Consider the following 18748-nt stretch of genomic DNA (forward strand, 5'->3'; position numbering starts at 1 on the left):
TAGGTCTCCACAGAACTGTTCAACTTCAGCTTCTTCAGCATTACTGATCGGGGCATAGACTTGTATTATCATGATATTGAATGGTTTGCCTTGGAAACGAACAGAGATCATATTATATTTTTGAGATTGCATCCAAGTACTGCATTTGGACTCTCCTGTTGACCATGATGGCTACTCCATTTCTTTAAGGGATTCCTGCCACAGTAGCAGATATGATGGTCATCTGAGTTAAATTCACCCATTCCAGTCCATTTTAGTTCGCTGATTCCTAAAATGTTGACGTTCACTCTTGCCATTCCTGTTTGACCACTTCCAACTTGCCTTGATTCATGGACCTAACATTGCAGGTTCCTATGCAATATTGCTCTTTAAAGCATTGGACCTTGCTTCCATCACCAATCACATCCACACCTGGGTGTTGTTTTTGCTTTGGCTTCATCTCTTCATTCTTTCTGGAGTTCTCTCTCCACTGACTTCCAATAGCACATCAGGCACCTACCGACCTGGGGAACTCCTCTTTCAGTATCCTATCCTTTTGCCTTCTCATACAGTTCATGGAGTTCTCAAGGCAAGAATACTGAAGTGGTTTGCCATTCCCTTCCTCAGTGGACCACATTCTGTCAGACCACTCCAACATGACCCGTCCGTCTTGGGTGGCCCCACACGGCATGGCTTAGTTTCATTGAGTTAGACAAGACCGTGGTCCATTTGATCAGATTGGCTAGTTTTCTGTGATTATGGTTTCGGCGCGTCTGCCCTCTGATGCCCTCTTGCAACACCTAAAGTCTTACTTGGGTTTCTCTTACCGTGGACGTGGGGCATCTCTTCATGGCTGCTCCAGCAAAGCGCAGCCGCTGCTCCTTACCTTGGATGAGGGGTATCTCCTCACGGCCGCCCCTCCTGACCTTGAAGGTGGAGTAGCTCCTCTTGACCCCCCTGCGCCCACGCAGCCGTCCCTCCTTGGGCGTGGGGTTGCTCCTCTCAGCCGCCACCCCTGGCCTCGGGATGGCATCACCTACTCAATGAACATGAGTTTGGGTAAACTCCAGGAGTTGGTGATGGACCGGGAGGCCTGGTGTGCTGCAGTCCATGGGGTCACAAAGAGTCAGACACAACTGGACGACTGAACTGAACTGAATGAAGCAGAAAATAGATTTTTTTTTTTTTTTGAATTCCCTTGCTTTTTCTTTGATCCAACAGATGTTGGCGGTTCCTCACAAGAGTGAAATAAAAAGTTACCACCTAACCCGGCAATTCCACTTCTGGGTATAAACCAGAGAACTGAAAACATATGCCCACACAAAAACTTGTACAGTAATATTCATAGTATCACTATTCATAGCATGTCAAAATGTAGGAACAACCTAAATGTCCATTATCTGATGAATGGATAAATAAAATGTGGTGTATTCATGTGATTGAATATTATTCAGTCATAAAAAAGAATGAAATATTAATTTCTGCTATAACATGGATGAACCTTGAAAACGTTTTGCTAAGTGAAAGAAGTCAGACAGAAAAGGTCACATACAGTGTAATTCCATTTATATAAAATGTCCAGGATAGGTAAATACATACAGACAGAAAATAGACTGGTAATTTTCATGGGGTTTGGGGTGGCAGTTGGGAGTGATTGCTAATAGTATGGGGTTTCTTCTTGGGGTGATAGAAATGTTTAGAATTAGATACTTGTACAACCTTGTGACTATACTAAAAGCTTCTGAATTGCACACTTTGAAATTGTACAGAAGTTTTGTTTTGTTAATTTTATCTTGAAAAATTATCAAAAGCAAGGGTATTCAATGCACGGGTATTCACCAAATTGTGATCTTTCACATAAAAAAAAAGTAAGGAAAAAATGAAAGAAAGACATTAAATATTCAACTATGGGGTGTTCTTTGAATGAATTGTACTAGAGCCATATGTACAAATTTGTAGAAATTTATTAATGTGAAAAGGTGTTCATGATATTGAGTAAAGAAAAAAGGTACAGAATAATATTTAAGGAATGATTCTATATTTTGAAAAAATAATGAAAACAAAACCAAAATACAGTAGGGAATGAGAGACTGGAAGGGTACATACACAGTTTTCCTCTTCTTCTTGCCTCCTAGTGTTCTTGGATTTTTCCACAAATCCCTTCGCTCCCATAACAGATTATGGGGAAATAATTGGTTAAGATGGAGGAGTTTAGGAATTCTGAAGCCTGGGACCACCTTGACACTCTGACTTGCCCAAAACTGTGCTTTGCTCACAGTCAGAAAGACATGACTATTGAAGGGGAAGGAATAAGGTCCCTAGGTAATAAAGAAAGAGTTTTAGAAAATGTCATTAGGCAAATGATACCTATAACTGCTAGACTGCCTGCTGCTTGACAATTTCCTCTTACCCTTCACACTCTCCTAGTGAAGGAGGTAAAAAGACCAGTGTGCTGGCAATAAAATCCTTACGGCAGCACTGGGGAGTGCTACCTTAATTATGGGGCTCTGAGTACTTTCCTGCAATTCCAGCTTTCAGATGTTTAAAACTATGTTGTAAATTCTTTATCCACATTGAAACTTAGCACATTTGACTTCTAGCTGCCCAGAGATTTAATTTAGAATCAACAATGCCTTTTAACTGGAGAGAAAAAAAAATGAGCTAAATATTTCTGGAACTTGAAAGGTATTGTCCCACATCATTTTATTTTTTAAAATGAAAACTTTTCTATGACAGTCTTTTTGTATACTTAGGAGGCTTAAAAACAATATGAACATCTTAATATTTAAAAAAGCATTTTAAGATGCATTGATGAAAGTTGTACATTTCTAAAAACTCCAATAAATTACAAAATAATTTTTACTTATCGACCACAAGGAAAATAGAGGAACTTTTACCAGCTGTTTACTAGCTGGTTTGCAACTTTGGGATATTAACATAAACTCTGAGCATTGTTTTTCTTACTGAAAAATGGGGATGACTATAAAATCCACCTCTTTGTGAGAGTCATGATGTACAGCACTCAGATCTCGCTTCAAGAAAGGACTTGCTCTTGAATTCTAAGGATTGTTAGCACCTTCAGGATCAACCTCAAGTTCTGGGGTGAGACTGCGATGTTCAGGAGTAGCCCGTAGCCAGTGGCTGAGCTCGGTGGGGTACAGGGGAATCATTTCAGCCCAAGATGAGACTCCTCTAAAGGGGAACATTGCTCCAGAGTTCCTGATGGCCAAGACTTTGTCAGACTGCCGCGTGGTCAGAGGCTGGCCCGGCCCAGCCTACTTACTCTTTAATATGTCAGATCTGCAGTGTGGTCTGAAGACTCCCTGCCAATCTTGCTCTTCCTTTCTTTCATCAATATCTTTCCTAACTCTATCTGCTTCTTAGAAAACCCAGCTGACACATTTGAATTTGTTGTAAGACTTCAGTGTGATAGTACATGGTAAAACCTAGTCAAAACCTGGTGCACAGTAAGCCCTCAATAAATGTTTGACATTAGTAGCATTATGTAATTGATTTTAAAATTAGTTTGTTAAAAAAGTAAATAAATAAAATTAGCTTGTATTTTTGTTCACCACTATTTTCTCATTTATTCTTGATTGAGTTTCCACCAACCTTTTCTATTGGCATATAAATACAAGATTGCATATGTACTGATTTTTTTAAACAAAAATTTTATCATTTGATGTCCTATGAAGAGAAAATTTGAAACAAATGTTGACTAGTATTGGGCCAAAAAACTTAAAGAAATTAAAGAGAAGAAAATAAGATGTGCACGAAGTGAAGATAACAAATTTTGAGGACATATTTTTATTTAATATTTAAACAATGCTACATGTCATATTCTTTAACCACTCACCTGCTCCACCCCTGCCTCACAAGAATTCTTTGTCAGTATTTAGAAGTTCTGTTTTTAAGGAAATTCTTTTTTAAAAATTTATATTGGATTATAGTTGATTAACAATGTTGTGTTAGTTTCAAGTGTACAGCTAAGTGATTCAGTTATGTATATTCATGTATCTATTCTTTTTCAAATTCTTTCCCAATTTAGGTTATTATACAGCATTGAGAAAAGTTCCCTGTGCTTTAAGTAGGTCTTTGTTGGTTACCTGTTTTAAATATAGTAGTATGTACATGTCAATCCCAAATTCCCAATCTATCTCTCCCCACTACCCTTCTCCCATAGTAACTGTAAATTCATTCTCTAAGTCTGTGAGTCTGTTTCTGTTTTGTACCTTCATTTGTATCATTTTTTTAGATTCTGCATATAGTCATATCATATGATATTTATCTTTCTCTGTCTGACTTGCTTAGAATGATAATCTCTAGGTTCATTCATGGTGTTGCAAAAAGCACTGTTTCATTCTTTTTAATGGCTGAGTAATATTCCTTTGTATGTATGTACTATATCTTCTTTATCCATTCATCTGTTGATAGACATTTAGATTGCTTCCATGTCTTGGCTATTGTAAACAGCACTTCAATGAACATTGGGATGCATGTATTTTTTTGGACCATGTTTTTCTTCAGATAATATGCCTAGGACTGGGACTGCTAGATCATATGGTTGTTCTAGTTTTGGTTTTTTATTTTTGTTGCCACTTTTTTTTGCTGTACACTTTTCATAGTGTACCAATTTATATTCCCATGAACAGTATAGGAGGGTGCCCTTTTCTCCACATCTTCTCCAGCATTTACTGTTTGCCGACCTTTTGGTGATAGCCATTCTGATCAGTGTGAGGTGATACCTCATTGTAACTTTGATTTGCATTTCTCTAATAATTAGTGATGTTGAGCATCTTTGCTTGTGTCTACTGGCCATCACTGTGTCTTCTTTGGAGAAATGCCTACTCAGATCTTCTGCCTAAGTCGTCTGCCTTTTGTTTTTGTTTTTTGATACTGAGTTGTATAAGCTGTTTGTATATTTTGGAAATTAATCCCCTGTTGGTCACATTGCAAATATTTTCTCCCATACTTCGGATTGTCTTTTTGTTTTGATGATGGCTCCTTTTGCTTGCACAAGCTTTTAAATTTAATTAGGTTCCACTTATTTACTTTACCCTTATTTCTTTTGCCTTGGGAGACTAATCTAAGAAAGTATTGCTACAGTTTATGTCTGAGAATGTTTTAGCTATATTATCTATCTTCCAGGAGTTTTATGGTGTCATGTCTTATATTTAGATCTTTCAGCCATTATGAGTTTGTTGTTGTATATGGTGTGAGAGTGTTCCGTGTTCCTATATCATTGATTTACATGTAGTTGTCCAGTTTTTCCAATGCCACTTACTAGACTGTGTTACCTCCATTGTATATTCTTGCCTCCTTTGTTGTAAATTATCTGTAGGTGTGTGGGTTTATTTCTGGGCTCTGTATTCTGTTCCATTGATCTATATGTCTCTTTTTGTGCCAATACCATGCTATTTTGATTATTTTAGCTTTGCAGCATAGTTAGAATTCAGGAAGGGTTATGTCTCCAGTTTTGTTCTTTTACCTCATGATTGTTTTGGAAATTTTGGGTCTTTTATGGTTTTATATAAATTTGAGGATAATCTGCTCTGGTGGTGGTGGTTTAGTCACTCAGTTGTGTCCGACTCTTGCAACCCCATAAACTGTAGCCTGCCAAGCTCCTCTGTCCATGGGAATCTCCAGGCAAGAAAACTGGAGTGGGTTGCCATTTCCTTCCCCAGGGGATCTTCCTGACCCAGAAATAGAGCCTGGGTCTCCTCCATTGCAGGCAGATTCTTTACCAACTGAGCTAGGAGGGAATTTTGTAACAAGTGTTATAGGTACTTTGACAAGGATCTATTAAGTTAAATCTTAAAACTTAGATTAAATCTGTAGATTGTTTTTGGTAGTATGGTCATTTTAATGGTCCTAATTCTTCCAATTGAAGGAGCATGGCATATATTTCCATTTCTTTGTGTGTGTACTTAGTTCATAAGGTGTGTCTGCCTCTTTGTGACCCACACAAAAGAGACTCTATAACAAAGTTCATAAGAAAGACAGAGAAGGCCACTATATAATAAATGAGGACAAATACAAGGGGATATTACATTTATATTCATTAACATATATTCACCAAATATAGGAGTGCCTGAGCATATAACACAAATACTAACAGACATAAAGAGAAAAGTTGACAGGAATATAATAATAGTAGGAGACTTTGACACCCCGCTAACAGCAATGGACAAATCTTTCAGCAACAGAGATTCTAAATGACACAATAGACCTGTTGGACTTAATTGATATCTATAGTATGCTACATCCAAATAAACCCAGAATACACATTCTTTTGAAGTGCATGTGGACCGTTCTCTAGGTTAAACCACATTCTAAGTCACATATAAGCCTCAACAAATATAAGAGGATAGAAATTATTTCAAGTATATTTTCTTACCACAATGGTATAAAACTAGAAATTAACCATAGCAATGGCAAACTAACAAACAGATGTGCAGGGAGCCGGCCTGAACGTACAGGCCCCTTACGGCCCTAAGAGAGAACAAAGGGTGGTCTCTCTTTGTCCTGCCACCCCTTCTTGTTAAAGTATAGACTGGCATTTATCTCCTTCAGGGAAAAAACACCCCGGTGACCTTTTGCCTGTTTTTCTGATGCTGATAAACTCATCATGCTCGAAACCTGTTTTCCATCTAGATGATGTTCTATTGATGAAGCCTGTTTTCTATCTAATGTTCTATTGATCTTAATCATGTTGGGCGCTAGGGTAATTAATGCTTTAGTGATCTTGAGTGTGGGAATTTAAAACATCTGTAGCTCTGCACGTATGCAAACCCTCGATCTATTCTTAGTAACTCCTGTTAGCGTATATATAGGCGTGGTATTCTTCAACAAAGTTGGCGGAGTCAGACGCAAGCAGACTCCGTCCCTCTCAACCCCATCTTTCTCTTTCTGAGTCTTATTTTTCCTAGGTACTCTGATAATTGCGTTCTCGACCAGTTCGTTTGCCGGCAGGTTCCGGCACAGATGGAGACTAAACAACATGCTACCAGAAGAACAGTGGGTCAATGATGAAATCAAAGAAGAAATAAGAAAATACCCTGAAAAAATAGATTAAAAAAAATAAAATACCTCAAGACAAACAACAAAATGAAAACACAGCCTTATAAAAGCTATGGAATGCAGCAAAAGCAGTTCTAAGAAAGAAGTTAGTAGTGATACAGGTCTTCCTCAAGAAAAAGGAAAAACTCAGAAAAATAATCTAATCTACCACTTGAAATAATTTAAAAAAAAGAAGAAAAAACAAAGCTCAAAGTCAACAGAAGGGAAGGAATCATAAAGATCAGAGAGGATATAAATAAAATAGAGATAAAAAACAAAAGAAAAGATCAAGAAAATCAACAGCTGGTTTTTGAAAGGAAAGACAAAATTGAGAAACCTCTAGCTAGACTTACCAAGAAGAAGAGAGAGCGGGCCCAAATAAACAAAATAAGAAATGAAAGAGGATAATTACAACTTATACAACATAAAAAAAAAAAATAGAATACCGCAAACCGTTGTTATTGTTATTCAGTTGCTTAGTTGTGTCCGACTCTTTGTGACCCCATAGAGGGCAGCACATCAGGTCTTCCTGTCCTTCACCACCTCCCAGAGTTTGCCCAAGTTCATGTCCATTGAATCAGTGATGCCATCTAACCATCTCATCCTCTGCTGCCTTCTTCTTCTTTTGCCTTTAGTCTTCCCCAGCATCAAGGTCTTTTCCAACGAGTCTGCTCTTCGCATTAGGTGGCCAAAGTATTGGTGCTTCAGCTTCAGCATCTGTCCTTCCAATGAGTATTCAGGGTTGATTTCCCTTAGGATTGACTAGTTTGATCTCTTTGCAGTCCAAGGAATTCTCAACAGTCTTCTCCAGCACCACAATTTGAAAATATCAGTTCTTCAGCATTCAGCCTTCTTTATGGTCCAGCTCTCATGTCTGCACCTGACTACTGGAAAAACCATAGCTCTGACTATACGGATCCTTGTCAGTCAAGTGATATCTTTGCTTTTCAATACACTGTCTAGGTTTGTCATAGTCTTCCTTCCAAGGAGCAAGAGCCTTCTAATTTCATGACTGCAGTCATCATCCATAGTGATTTTGGAGCCCAAGAAAATAAAATCTGTCACTGCTGCCACTTTTCCCCCTTTATTTGCCATGCAGTGATGGGACCAGATGCCATGATCTTAGTTTTCTTAATTTTGTGTTTTAAGCCAGCGTTTTCACCCTCCTCCTTCACCCTCAGCAAGAGACTCTTTAGTTCCTCTTCACTTTCTGCCATTAGAGTGGTATCATCTGCATATCTGAGGTTGTTGGTATTTCTCCTGGCAATCTTGATTCCAGCTTATAACTCATCCAGCATTTTTCATGATGTACTCTGCCTGGAGAATTCCCGTGGACAGGGGATCCTGGTGGGCTACAGTACATGGGGTTGCAAAGAGTTGGACATGACTGAGCAACTAAGCATAGCACAGCACTCTGCACGTAAGTTAAATAAGCAGGGTGACAATACACAGCCTTGCCATACTCTGTTCCCAGTTTTGAACCAGTCCATTATTCCATGTCCAGCTCTAACTGTTGCTTCTTGACCCACATACAGGTTTCTCAGGAGACAGGTAAGATGGTCTGGTATTCCCATCTCTTGAAGAATTTCCCACAGTTTGTTGTGATTCACAGAGTCAAAGGCTTTCACATAGTCAATGAAACAGAAGTAGATGTTTTTCTCAAATTCCCTTGCTTTCTCTGTGATCCAATGAATGTTGTTGATCTCTGCTTCCTCTGCCTTTTCTAAATCCTGCTTGTACATCTGGAAGATCTCAATTCAAGTACTCCTGAAACCTAGCTTAAAGGATATTGAGCATAACCTTATTAGCATGGGAAGTGAGCAAGTGAGCACAACTGTCCGATAGTCTGAACATTCTTTAGCACTGCCCTTCTTTAGAATTGGGGTGAAAACTGACTTTTTCCAGTACTGTGGTCACTGCTGAATTTTCCAAATTTGCTGACATATTGAGTGCAGCACTTTAACAGTATCATATTTTAGGATTTGAAACAGCTCAGCTGGAATTCTATCACTTCTACTAAGGTGGTAATGCTTCCTAAGATCCACTTGACTTCACACTCCAGGATGTCTGACTTTAGGTTAGTGACCACACCATCGTGGTTATCTGGGTCAAGACCTTTTTTGTACAATTCTTCTGTGTATTCTTGCTACCTCTTCTTAATCAGTTAGATGCCAACACATTGGACAAACTATAAGAAATGGACAAGTTTCTAGAAATTAGCATCCTGCCAAAATTAAATCAAGAAGAAAGAGATAATTTGAACAAACCAATCAGTAGAAGTGAAATAGAATCCATAATTTAAAAAAAATCTCTAGAAACTAAAGTCCAGGACCAGACGGCTTCACAGGAATTCTACCAAACATACAAAGAACTTATCCTTCTCAAACCATACCAAAATATTGAAGAGGAGGGAACACTTACAAATTCATTCTATGAAGCCACCATCACCAAGATACTAAAACCAGAAAAAGACATTAATCAAAAAAAAAAAAAAAAAAAGAAAAAAGAAAAAAAAATTACAGGGCAATATATTTGAAGTTATTTAAAAACTATTTTCTGTGTCATGATTCCCAACATTATCCAGATTGGAAGCATCTGCTGGATATTGATGTATGGAGTTTGCTATCAGATATTTTAGAAATCTTCCGTGCTTTTAGGTAAACCTAACATAAAATGAGCAAGGCAAAGTCCACTGCATGAAAGTAGGCATTAAAATCTGTTCCTTTTTATGGTGGATCACACTTTATGAGTAAGATCCATCAGAGAACATGGTTAGGCAGGTTTTCGCCCTGCACATCTTTGGTACTTAGTTGGGTGAAATTTTGTCAAAAATATCTTTCCAAAAATATAACCTTAGAGCCTGCCAGGTACAGTTTTGGCTTCTTGAGTCTTGTGACTAATATCAAACATTGCTGGCATTTTCCCATCATGTCAGTCTAAACGGTGTCATCTGTTTTATTCTTGCCCCTTTTTTGTTTGAATGCTTTTCTGTAAGATGATAGTTTTTCCTTGCCATGATTTTTAGTGATCAGAAAATCAAAGTCAGTCTATTTCTTAGTCAAAGGGCAATGGGAGAGTAAAAGTTACCATGAGTCTACAGAAAAGGCATAGCATCCTAAGCTTCCTAAGGACAGTTATTGTTGTATATATAATTGTATTTTTTACAATTCTTACCCTTATTGATATGCATGTTATAGTTTCTGAAAATAAATGTAGGGAGTGTGTTAAAATATATGTGCATGTGGAACAGTGTCAGACTTCATTTTCTGGGGCTCCAAAATCACTGTGGATGGTGACTGCAGCCATGAAAATTAAGATGCTTACTCCTTGGAAGGAAAGTTATGACCAACCTAGATAGCATATTAAAAAGCAGAGACATTACTTTGCCAACAAAGGTCCATCTGGTCAAGGCTATGGTTTTTCCAGTGGTCATGTATGGATGTGAGAGTTGGACTGTGAGCTGAGCTGAGCACCGAAAAATTGATGCTTTTGAACTGTGGTGTTGAAGAAGACTCTTGAGAATCCCTTGGACTGCAAGGAGATCCAACCAGTCCATCCTAAAGGAGATCAGTCCTGGGTGTTCATTGGAAGGACTGATGCTGAAGCTGAAACTCCAATACTTTGGCCACCTCATGTGAAGAGCTGACTCATTGGAAAAGACCCTGATGCTGGGAGGGATTGGGGGCAGGAAGAGAAGGGGGCGACAGAGGATGAGATGGCTGGATGGCATCACTGACTTGATGGGCATGAGTTTGAGTAGACTCCGGGAGTTGGTGATGGACAGGGAGGCCTGGCGTGCTGCGATTCATGGGGTTGCAAAGAGTTGGACACGACTGAGTGACTGAATTGAACTGAACTGTAAATTGTGGAGTGATCCATAGTAGTTTATGGATTTTTGTGTGGTTATTATAAGGTTAACTGAAATACACACACACAAAACATGAATTTGATTATTTTAAACACAGTACTGAAAGGTTGTTGCTGAACCTCAAAAAGACGCTGGGATTCTTGGACTCCAGAGGAGAAGAATTCAATCCTGGGCCAGAGACGAGGCTTGATCGCTCAGAGCTTTTGTGTAATAAAGTTTTATTAAAGTATAAAGGAGATAGAGAAAGCTTCTGACATAGACATTGGAAGGGGGTAGAAAGAGTACCCTCTTGCTAGTGTTAGCAATGGAGTTATACACTCTTCAGTGAATTCAAAGAATGTCTGGAGGTTGTAAAGACCTCACCAGACCTGCTCCAATACTTTACATTTCAGGATAACAGAATTAGCCAGAAGGTTTAATCCAGAGACTGTCCTCAGGCAGGACACATCATTGTTATATAATCCTTGTAAAGACCAGACCTACTCCCATAATTTATACCTTAAGATAACAGAATTAGCCAGAAGGTATTTTTTTAAGGTTTTTTCCTCTTTTTAAAAATTATTTATTTTTATTTTATTTTTTCATTTATTTTTATTAGTTGAAGGCTAATTACTTTACAGTATTGTAGTGGTATTTGCCATACATTGACATGAATCAGCCATGGATTTACATGTGTTCCCCATCCCGATCCCCCCTCCCACCTCCCTCCCCACCCCATCCCTCTGGGTCTTCCCAGTGCACCAGCCCTGAGCACTTGTCTCATGCATCCAGCCTGGGCTGGTGATCTGTTCCACCCTTGATAGTATACTTGTTTCAATGCTGTTCTCTCAGAACATCCCACCCTTGCCTTCTCCCACAGAGTCCCAAAGTCTGTTCTGTACATCTGTGTCTCTTTTTCTGTTTTGCATATAGGGTTACCATTGCCATCTTTTAAAATTCCATATATATGCGTTAGTATACTGTATTGGTCTTTATCTTTCAGCCAGAAGGTTTAATCCAGAGACTGTCCTCAGGAAAGATACATTATTGTTATATAATCCTAAGGAATGTAGAGGGGAAAAAAGTTTGTCCTTTCTTTCTCCTTGAGACAGACCCCTCTCTCCTTGGGGACCCCTAAACTTCTTATCAACCTGTCTAGGAAATAACTCTCTCAGTACACTCCTGGCTCTTTCAATATTATCTGGTTTATAACTGTTAGGAAATCTTCAGCTGTGTTAATCAAAGTCATTTAGAATGTTGCCAAAATGTTGCCACTAGCACAATCAAAGGTGCACAGTTTGCTTTGCAGAGAGATGAGCCTCTATTCTCTGGGGGAACTAGAGAGGCTGGTCAAGGACAGGAAAATAGGAACTGATGGCCTCTCAATAAACTCTGTTATAAGGAATGCATTCCTCATCCCTTGCAACATTCACGCCAAAATTAATTGACCACTTCTTAGAATCCTGAAGTGGTGATTTGTATATGAGAGTAGGACAGGAGGAGAAGACTGCTAAGATTTTTTCTGTATGGAAAAAAAAACTGTCTTTGAGAATTAGATTTATAAAACTAGCAATGTTTAATGCTTTATCAAGGACATTCTTAAATGGAAATTTTGTGTGTGTGTGTATGTGTGAATACTCAGTGATGAAAACAATAGTTATTAGTACAGTTTAGTGTCCCTGCCTTGACTTGGGCTATGGTTCCAGCTGATTTGCCCACCATTGCTTTTTCCACCATAGTGAAAATGTCAACAGAGACATTTTCTGGTAAATGTCATACTTTCATTATGAACACAGAATCGTTTTAAAATCCAGTCTGACAACCATTCTCTTTTAGTCTCTTTACATTTACTATAAGTAGTACTATATGTTTGGATTTTGATCTATCATTTTACCCTTTACTTTCTTATTTTATTCCATGTATGCTATCCTCCTTATTCCCTCACTTTCTCTGCTTTCTTTTGGAGTAATTATTTTTTCTATTCCATTACTGTCCTTACTCGCCCTGTTAGGTTGTTACTTCCTTGCATTAGCTTGTTAGTTATTCTTTTACTATTCTTTTTTGTTAAAGAATCCACCTGCCAAGATCCCTGGATTGGGAAGCCTCCTTGGAGATGCAAATAGCAACCCACTCCAATATTTTGTCTGGAAAAATCACATGGACAGAGGAACATGGCAGGCTACAGTCTGTGTGGTCGCAAAAGAATGAGACAAGACTAAGTGACTGAACAACAACTCTTTTAGTGGTTACTCAAGAGATTAAACATGAATCCTTGATCAATCAAACTTTTAATATAAATAAGTACTTTTGCTACTTCCCAGACAATACAAGAACTTTGACCATTTTTACTCCATTTACCTTCCTTCAGCCTTTAAACAATCTTTTTCTGAAAAAATTTTTTACACCTTCAAAAAGTTGCAGTAATAGTATAATAAACTTCTATGTACACAAAAATATATAATCTTATAGATTCACCAGTCGTGGATGTCTGTCTCTTTCTGTCTTAGTTTTGCTTATAAGGCCTTTCTATTGATTAGATGAGGCCCACTCAGATTATCAAGGATAATCTCCAGTATTTAAAGTCAACTAATTGTAAATGTTACTTATCTAAAAAATACTTTCACTTAGATCAGTGTTTAATTGAATACACGGGTACAATGGCTTAGCCAATTTGCACATAAAATGAATCATCACAAAGCGCATCAAATTGCTTTCTTGTTCCAGGTCAGAGGATATGATAGCCATTTACACTTACCATCTGTACATTCATGTCTTCATTCATTCATTTATTCAAGAACTTTTTCTTGAGCACCAGCTATGTTCCAAACACTGTGATAGATACATGGATACATTTTCTAAGATCCAGACAACTGACAATAGTTATAAATAACTGATACAATACAACCTAATTTTTGTTAAGCTAGGACCCTACTGTGTATTTTTAAGGTTATTGTCTTATTAATTGTCCTAAGGACATAGACAAGAATATATTCATTTTCATGACTTTCCTAAATCTCCTTGCGTAATTGTTTATCAGGTTATATATAAAAATACTTCCTGTCAAAAAATAGACTTTTAATTAAATCAATAGTTTTAAGAAAGGTTGAAAGTTTGAACTCAATGGTTGTTAAAATGGAGGGGAAATCTCAGCTTTATTTAGCAGCTTATTTCCAAAAGCTACAATAGAGGATCAGTCCCAGTGCATAATTGCTTCTCAAACTTCTGCTTGCACCTCATTTGTTTATGTCCCATGTTACAAAGCAAGTCACAGACCAGTCCAGGTTCAGGATGTGGGGAAATAGACCCTATATCTTGATGGACATTGCTGCAAAGAATTCATGACCATTCTTCCCCTCCACGTACTACCATGGTTTGAAGGTGAGGTGAAGAATATGACAGTTTTTTTGCAGAGGTCACAAATGTGTAGCCCAACTGGACATATTCTGGGGTACGTGGTGCCTTCCCTACCATACTATCATACCTGGTCACTTTTAAAGTTGAAGTATAAATGAAATGACTTACAATGTTATATTAGTTTCAGGTGTACAACCTAGTGAATTTAATATGTCACAAAATGATCACTATGACATGTCTAGCTACCACGTATCACCACACAAAGTTATTACATTATTGACTATATTCACTGTGCTATACATTATATCTCTGAGGCTCATTTATTTTGTAATTGGAAGTCTGTATCTCTTAATCTCTTTCACTTATTTGCCCACCTCAACCCTCCTCCTCTCTGGCAACCATCTGTTCCCTATATCTACAAATCTGTTTCTGTTTAGTATGTTTGCTAATGTAAAAAAATTCCACATGTAAATAAAATTATATGATATTTGTCTTTGTCTGAATTATTTAACTTAGCATAATACCCCCTAGGTTCAGCCACGTTGTGGCAAGTGGCAAGATTTTATTCATATTTTATGGTTGAGTAATAGTCCGTATGTAATGGAATAATATGCCTCCATCGCAGGAGAAGAGATGGCAACCCACTCCAGTACTCCTGCCTTGAAAATCCTATGGATGGAGAATCCTGGTAGGTTATAGTCCGTGGGGTCGCAAAGAGTTGGACACTTCACTTTCACTTTCAATGCAGGAGACCCAGGTTCAATCCCTGGGTCAGGAAGATTCCCTAGAGAAGGAAATGGCAACCCACTCCAGTATTCTTGCCTGGAGAATCCCACGGACAGAGGAGTCTGGCAGGCTACAGTCCATGGGATCACAAGAGTCGGACATGACTTAATGACTAAACCCAAATATTCTATTGTGTATATACCACAATTTTTTTGTCTATTGATCTATTAATGGACATTGACTTTGCATCCATATCTTGGCTATTATGATTAATGCTGCTATGAACATAGGAGTGCATATATTTTTTCAAATTAACATTTCGAAAAAAAAATGCTTCTGTTTTCTTCAGAAGAATACCGATAAGTGGGATTGCTGGATCATATGACATCACTGACACAACGGACGTGAATTTGAGCAAGCTCTGGAAGTTGGTGATGGGCAGAGAAGCCTGGCATGCTGCAGTCCATGGGGTTGCAAAGAGTCAGACATGACTGAGCAACTGAACTGAACTGATGGCAGTTCTGGGCTTCCCTGCTGGCTTAGGCGGTAAAGAATCTGCCTGCAGTGTGGGAGACCTGGGTTCTATCCCTGAGTCAGGAAGATCCCCTGGAGAAGAAAATGGCTAAACACTCCAGTATTCTTGCCTGGAAAACCCCAGGGACAGAGGAGCCTGGAGGGCTACAGTCTATGGGGTCTCATAGTTAGACACGACTGAGCAAGTAGCACTTTCACTTTCACTTCATGGCAGTTCTATTTTTATTTTTTTGAGGAAACTTTATGTTGTTTTCATTGTGGCTGAACTAATTTACATTCCTACCAACAGTGCGTGAGGGTTCCCTCTTTTCCATATCCTCACTAACACTTATTATTCCTTGCCTTTTTGATAATAGCCATTCTGACAGGTGTGAGGCGATATCCCATGGCTGTTTTGATTTGCATTTCCCTGATAACTAGTCATGTTGTATACCTTTTCATGTACCTGTTAGCCATCTGTATGTCTTCTTTGGAAAAATGTCACTTCGGATCCTCTGCCCTTTTTTTAGTCAGATTGTTTGTTTGTATTTTTTTTGCTATTAAATTGTGAGTTCTTTATATTTTGATTATTAATTCCTTATCATTTGCAAATATCTTCTGACCATAGACTGATTTTTAAAAATTTTCTTGGTCATTTCCTTCACTGTGCAAAAGTTTGATGTAATCAATCCTATTTTTAAATTTTTGCTTTTGTTTTCCTTACCTGAGAAGACATATTTACCTGGTCACTTTTTAACATAAAGGGTAAAAGCTGGTGATTATGTAGTTAAATAAGACAAACTAGACAGTTCAAGCATGAAAACCAAAATCTCCTTTGAAACCTGAATTATTGGTTTTTCCATTACATCAGCCAGGCACCTTGTCAGCTGTTCCCTTTGTTTTGAAGACATTAGATCTGCAATCTAAATCGCTGCCTCTTTCCTTTATTCCTATTCACATAACCATTCCTTCAACCCTTGGAAAGATGTCAAAATTTCCTTTTTTTCTTTGATTATATACTTTCTAAACGATGCTTGGTCATTTAGATTCAAAATAAAACATTTTACTTACCTGGAAATACCTTTTTTTTTTTTTTTTTTTTTTAAATAAGTAGAGTAGAAGATACGTAATAGGTGCTATGGTAGTGTTTTCCTCTCACGGGAAAATTATTTGGTTTTTGCAATAAGATGCTATGCTTTAAAATTTGGTAAGAAATAATGAAAGTATACCCTTCAACAAAGTTCCAGTGTGGACAACTGAGTAGCTAAGATACTTAGTGAGGGAAATTCAACCATAAGCTAATTCAACTGAGCATGAAAGCTCAGAATCTTGCAGTGTGACCCTATTGACCTGAAAGTATGTGTGTACCTTTAAAGATTGAGCAGATTACTTGCTTCCCATCAGCAGGTTTAAACTTGGTATTTTCATGGTTGTGTAATAAAGCTTTAAAAGCGACACAGTTAAAATGATAACTACTAGTTGGAGAAGGAAAAGATTAAAATTCAAACATATTTCAGTTCTCTTAAACAAATTCTGCCTGGGGTGTGCACATATACAATTGCTTGCTTTCCTCAGTGAATGTTGTACAATCACACACCCTAGAAGAATTTGGCTGTGTTCAGTTCCAATTAACAAAGAGCCTTTTTTCAAACATCTCAAGAGTGATATAAATAGCTGGGAAGGGTGTTAATTGCAGAAGTACAATGGTTTATCAAATGAATAGCTATGTGAATGAGCTCTGTAAACTCTACAAAACACTCTAAAACTTTGTTGTCATTCTTTTTATACTTGTGTACATAATACAAGAACACAGTCTAACATTTCACCTTCCACAAATTGGCTTTGCAGTGTGTTGGACTGAAAATGAAATAACTTTGGTAATGCTCTTCCTAGACGAATTAATTTTTAAATTTTCTTTCTTGTCACTAGAATCTAGAAGCAGTTCCCAACGGTATGAGTAGTTTCCTAAAAGGATTATTTCTGATGATCTGCATAATATGTACCCATTTTAGAAAAATCTGAAAATGGAGGAAAGTATGAAAAATAAAGTGAACAATCATTCACAATTTCATAATCTAGAGGTGCCCTCTGTAATCAGTCACTCAGTTGTGTTCAGCTCTTGGCAACCCTTTGGAATGTAGCCTGTCAGGCTCCTCTGTCCATGGGGTTTCCCAGGCAAGAATACTGGAGTGAGTTGCCATTTCTTCCTCTAAGGGATCTTCTCCAACTCTGAAACTAAACTTGGGTCTCGTGTGACTGTGCTTCGCAGGTGAATTCTTTACCACTGAGCCACTGAGGAGGCAGTAGCCATTAATATTTTAGCATTTTCTTCTCATTTTTTCCTATACATATAATATAGACAGAAACATGAAAACTATATGTATTGACTATAATATATGGGGCTTCCCCAGTAGTTTAGCAGTAAAGAAACTGCCTGCAATGCAGGAGCCGCAGGAGACATGGGTTCAGTTCCTGGGTGGGGAAGATCCCCTGGAGGAGAGCATGGCAACCCACTCCAGTAATATTGCCTGGAGAATCCCATGGACAGAGGAGCCTGGAGAGCTACAGTCCATGGGGTCACAAAGAGTCACACATGACTGAAGCAACTTAGCATGCGCTCACACACTATAATACTATGATATTGTGTATGAGGCAATATAGTATAGTGGCTAACACTGTCAGAACATTGGGTTTGAATTCTGGATCCTCTACTTTCTAGTTGGGTAATCTGGGCAATTTATTTTCACTGTAACTCACTGTGTGTGTTAATTACTCAGTTGTGTCCGACTTTTTACAACCCAATGGATTATAGTCCACCAGGCTTTTCTGTCCATGGAATTCTCCAGGCAAGAATACTGGAGCAGTTTGCCATTTCCTTCTTCAGGGTATCTTCCCTACCCAGGAATCGAACCCTGTTCTCCTGCACTGCAGCCAGATTCTTTACCATCTGAGCCACTAGGGAAGCTGTTTCCTTAGCTGTAATATGGAATAATATTAGTGACCTATTTTGTAGGGGTATTTTGAGGATTAAGTGAATTGATGCACTCAAAGCACTTAGAACAGTGTCTTCTGTCACTGCTGCTAAGTCGCTTCAGTCGTGTCCGACTCTGTGCGATCCCATAGACGGCAGTCCACCAGGTTCCCCCATCCCTGGGATTCTCCAGGCAAGAGTACTGAAGTGGGTTGCCATTTCCTTCTCCAATGCATGAAAGTAAAAAGTGAAAGTGAAGTCGCTCAGTCGTGTCTGACTCTTAGCAACCCCATGGACTG

This window comes from Muntiacus reevesi, chromosome 1 (genome assembly GCF_963930625.1).
Source record: "Muntiacus reevesi chromosome 1, mMunRee1.1, whole genome shotgun sequence".
NCBI lineage: Eukaryota > Metazoa > Chordata > Mammalia > Artiodactyla > Cervidae > Muntiacus > Muntiacus reevesi.